At 44.7% G+C, this 5,331-nt stretch overlaps 1 protein-coding gene across 2 annotated transcripts in view; it reads left to right on the top strand.

Moving 5' to 3' along the window:
* The window catches only part of PLEKHJ1 (pleckstrin homology domain containing J1), a 35,209-nt gene that overhangs the window by 217 nt on the left and 29,661 nt on the right, over window positions 1-5,331 (top strand). The window lies entirely within an intron of this gene.

Below are 5,331 nucleotides of genomic sequence, written 5' to 3'. Positions count from 1 at the left end.
GTGAGTGCCGGGAGGAGACATTAGTGGGGGCCGGTGCTGGGCTGGAGGCGGCTGCACCCCGTGCCCCGTGGTGTCAGGCAGATGCGGAGCGTTGCTAGTGGCCGCATGGTAGGGGGAGATTATTAGGCTGAGTGCACACGTCGCTTATGTCTGCTTCATGTCAGTGTGTTGTCCCCATTGACCTCAGTGAATTAGGTAGAAATGCTTTAAGGCTATGTGCACACGGTCAGTAATCGCTGCGGGCTGGACCCTGTGTACTGATGTTACAGCACAGTGGATGGGGTTTCTAGAGATCCCACCTGCAGAGCCGGACATGTGACATCTCTCCAGACTGCAGCCTGTCTATTTCTCTAGCGTCTCCACCAGAGAGATTTCACCCATACAGTGTATAGGACGCAGTGATTCCGCACGGCTCAGTGATCACATGCGGAGTCACCTGCTTTCAATAGCCGGCGGCACTTAGGACACAGCGAACATGTGCCGCCACTTCCAGATCGTGTGCACCCGGCCTACAAATGCAGGTCTAAAGGTACCGTTACACTAAACGACTTACCAACGATCACAACCAGCGATACGACCTGGCCGTGATCGTTGGTAAGTCGTTGTGTGGTCACTGGGCAGCTGTCACACAGACAGCTCTCTCCAGCGACCAACGATCAGGGGAACGACTTCGGCATCGTTGAAACTGTCTTCAACGATGCCGAAGTCCCCCTGCAGCACCCGGGTAACCAGGGTAAGCATCAGGGTAAACATCGGGTTACTAAGTGCAGGGCCGCGCTTAGTAACCCGATATTTACCCTGGTTACCATTGTAAAAGTTAAAAAAAAACAAACTACATACTCACATTCTGATGTCTGTCACGTCCCCCGGCGTCCACAGGGTTACGTATGCAGCATCAATAGTGAAAAGTTGGTCACACAGGGTTAATAGCTGCGTTAACGGAGTGCGTTACACCGCGGTCCGTGAACGCTGGCATTAACCCTGTGTGAGCGCTCAGCGCTGACTGCAGGGCAGTAAAGCAGCGGCCATTTCGCTGCCAGACTATGGCCGTCGCTGATTGGTCGTGGGCTTTTGGTCGTGGCAAATCAGCGACTTGGTTTCCATGACAGACAGAGGCCGCAACCAATGAATATCCGCAACAGACAGACAGAAGGACAGACGGAAGTGACCCTTAGACAGTTATATAGTAGATGTGGTGCACATAAATTCCCTTTAAAAAAAAATAGCCTTTATTATAATAGATTCTAAAACAAACATCTACCCAGTGCAAAAAAATAGTGAATAACTGATGAAAACAGATCAATAATAAACTCCAATGTCCCTGCAATAGGCCTGATGTACTTTTGCCTAGCTGTGGAGGTTGTCGCCCCCACTCAACGAGGACAGTCCCTCGCTCCCCTATTAATTCGTTATTAATATAGGCGTGAAAACAATCTCCAATAGTGCAGAAATGAAAAATAAAGGAGAAAAAATATTGCACAAGCCCATATACCGTTTTCTAAGCAGGTATCATGTATAAAAATAATACAAAGACATTTTTAGTAAATCATTTCATTATGCCAAATCATAAGTCCCCAGCGCTTATACAGTTAACAGATGTATATAGCCGCCCCATCTGATAAATTGAGGCCAAAATATACTTAGTATTCATTTAGTAGCTAAATTGCATGCTAGCAGATATGCTAATGAAATCTTTCCCAAGATATAGAAGAGTTACTTCTCCATTGGCAAAGATTAACCCCTCACTAACACCCTCATCACTAACCCATGAAGAAACGCACAATGCTTTATTGAAATAAATGCTCCCTGGCACGTTCCCTCATTCACCAATTTATTAACCCCAAAACTTCCAAGCATGTCTGCCGTCTGACATACAAAGCCTATGGACCTTCATTCTGATGCACCTTAGGCTTTTGCAGCAACCACTTTGGGGGTAACACTGCACTGTGCATGACCCCGTGACTCTAAGGAGCGGAGATTCTAGTAACGTCACCACTATTCTGACTCTCCGGGTCACGATGAGTAGTGGCTGTTGCAAAAGCCTTTGAAGCATTAGCATTAATCTCCATAGGCTTTGTGCGTCTGGTTCAGTGAACTGTGTTGGATCTGCTTGGAAATTTGTGGGTTAACTGGTGAACGAGGGAAAGTGTCAGGGAGTGTTTATTTTTGTTTTTCCTTATTCCATTAGTAATTGGGGTCTGATGGATACCTTTCCATTTCAAGCATCAGGGCTTGATGTCAGCTGTGTTTGGACACTTCATAGCTGACATCAACCCTAAGTATCTACCCTGATTGCCAATGCACTAGGGCAAACGGAAAGAGCCATGAATAGCGCTGGAATTGGACCAAATCATGTGATGCACCACTTTGGTATTTTTAGGCTGGTAAGATCCCAATGATCATGGACCTTCCCAACCTGATAATATCAGCTCTCTGCTTTACCTTTGCTGCGCCGACCGCAACAAAATGTTGCGTTCGAAGCAGGTCGGCGCAGTGTCAAAACGACGCATGCCGAGGCATCCGCATACATCCGCATGGCCTGCGTACCTAATGTTAAAGAATGAGAATGCATGACGACGTAGGCGAAGCTGAAGTAAGTTTAGTGGCAGTGGGCAGGACTTCACAGGAACTACGCAGCCCTCCTTCAAGCCCTCATCCACAAATGTGAAACCAGCCTTATTCAAGAGAAATCCATATTATTGTATGTAAATGAGCTGTTCTGGGCCAGACACTGATCTGCATGAGAATCTGTCTCCAGGGATTATTATATATGAAGGGGGAGTTATCGGTGTGAAACGTGTAAGAGCTGACACTTTATAATTAGATCTGAGCGAACATCGTCGGCTCCCTCCGTATTCAGCCAACTATAGCACTTACCGAATAAGCAGCAGAGGGAACCCGGATACCTGGAGCGCTCCGATAATTGGGTGTCCGGCTCTGCAGCTGCATGTGTCACGGCTGTGTGACAGTCATAACAAACAGGCTCTCCATACACGTGCTGTGCCTGTCACATACCCGTGACACATGCGGCTGCGGAGCCGGACACCTGATTATCCGGAGCGCTCCAGGTATCCGGGTTCCCTCTGCAGCTTCTCCGGTAAGTGCTGTAGCTAGCCGAATAAGGAGGGAGCCGACGATGTTCGCTCATCTCTATGTATAATCACACTATACTTGTCCCCAGCTCTATATGGTTTCCGCTTCCCCTCTGTCATTCTCCATTTACTCGTTATCTGCCTAACATTTCGGGTTAATACCTGCAATTTCCCCTGGTCATAGACAACCCCCCTCCCACACATCATCGCTCCTCTGCACTACAGCGCATGCCCCACTATCCAAGCCTCGTTGATGCCTCACTTCTTGCTCTGATGTTCTGCTCTGGGTGGTCTTTTTAACCAACCTATTCAATCCAGGCTCTTGAGGTGACACTTCCAAAATACATATAAATACCAAAAAAAGGAAAAACTGGCGGACGCAGAGTCACAGTATTAAAATCTAGCAAATTTTATTTGGTCTTGATCAAAACAACAATAAATATAAATATAAAATAAGTAAGTAATGAGATACCGTCCTCTGGGGAATACATATACAATCTAAGACCACAGGTGCATAATCATGTTCAGCGACCTCATGTAATTTGTTAACAAGAAGCACTTGGTATAAACAATATATAGAAGTTCCTATTAATTGGTAGACCCAAGTTTTAGTTATACATCATTCAATAGTTGGGATACCAACCCATACCACAGTATATCTGGATCATTACCAGGAAAGGTATATACATAGAATAAAGTGCCAAGTGTCTATATAAATCTCTTAATATTTGTGCCAATGGCTAGTTATAGTGCTATTATGTATAAAGGGCTGGTGATCACACCATGCCTCATATTGAATTCACAGTATCAGCATAAGAGTAGCATAAGAGTAGGGTGCTATACATGACCTGCACGTGTTGTCCAAAAGGCCCCAACGCGCGTTTCGCGTCTTGCTTCTTCCGGGGGAATGTAGCCTTTTGGACAACACGTGCAGGTCATGTATAGCACCCTACTCTTATGCTACTCTTATGCTGATACTGTGAATTCAATATGAGGCATGGTGTGATCACCAGCCCTTTATACATAATAGCACTATAACTAGCCATTGGCACAAATATTAAGAGATTTATATAGACACTTGGCACTTTATTCTATGTATATACCTTTCCTGGTAATGATCCAGATATACTGTGGTATGGGTTGGTATCCCAACTATTGAATGATGTATAACTAAAACTTGGGTCTACCAATTAATAGGAACTTCTATATATTGTTTATACCAAGTGCTTCTTGTTAACAAATTACATGAGGTCGCTGAACATGATTATGCACCTGTGGTCTTAGATTGTATATGTATTCCCCAGAGGACGGTATCTCATTACTTACTTATTTTATATTTATATTTATTGTTGTTTTGATCAAGACCAAATAAAATTTGCTAGATTTTAATACTGTGACTCTGCTTCCGCCGGTCTTTTTAACCAACCCGCCAACTCCACACCACTGCTGGATTTCGTGCAGCTCTAATCACCTCTCCCTCTTGGTAATTGGACACAGGTTGTTACCATTATCGAACTTCCTCTTACCTACTACCCTCCTCCCCTATGTCTGGATTTCCTCCAGCTTTGCTCGATTTTCCCAACTGTACACCTGTATCTCCTACAGTATAACATGGCACTTGTATACTCTCTGCTGACACAGCCTATTCCTCCTTATAGGTCTTTACCCTAGCAAACCCTCCTCCTCTCTGCCATTTTCACTGCTTACAGTCCTTCAACACTTCCACCTTCTCATATACCTAGTGCCTTTTTCTATTATCACTTTACCACCCCTCTGTACAGCCTTCTCTTTTTCCTTCATCCCATAATCCATGATTATTACTATCTTCAGCATCATTATCCCATTTGGTAGTTTCTAGTTATAAGCGAATGTGTTCAGATAAGGTGTTATCCGAGCATGCTCGGGTGGTAACCGAGGGTCTTCGGCGTGCTTGAAAAACATGTTTGCGTCACCGTGGCTGCATGTCTCGTGGCTGTTTATAGACAGCTGCAACACATGCAGGGATTTATCTAAATGCCGGAACTCTAACATATTATTCGAGCACGCCGAAGACCCTCAGATAACACCTTATCAGAGCACATTCGCTTATCGCTATTGGTTACCACTAATTTATCTTACTGCATAATTTTTGTGTATCTTGCTACATTTGACTCATTCTCTAGTATAGCCGATGCTCGTATAGTCCTTATGATTATTGTGTTTCAACCTTGCATTTGCCTTTTATTCTGGACTTTTATTT

The sequence above is a fragment of the Ranitomeya variabilis genome, chromosome 1 (assembly GCF_051348905.1).
Source record: "Ranitomeya variabilis isolate aRanVar5 chromosome 1, aRanVar5.hap1, whole genome shotgun sequence".
In the NCBI taxonomy this organism is placed as follows: Eukaryota; Metazoa; Chordata; class Amphibia; order Anura; family Dendrobatidae; genus Ranitomeya; species Ranitomeya variabilis.
This window is presented reverse-complemented; position numbering and strand designations above follow the sequence as displayed.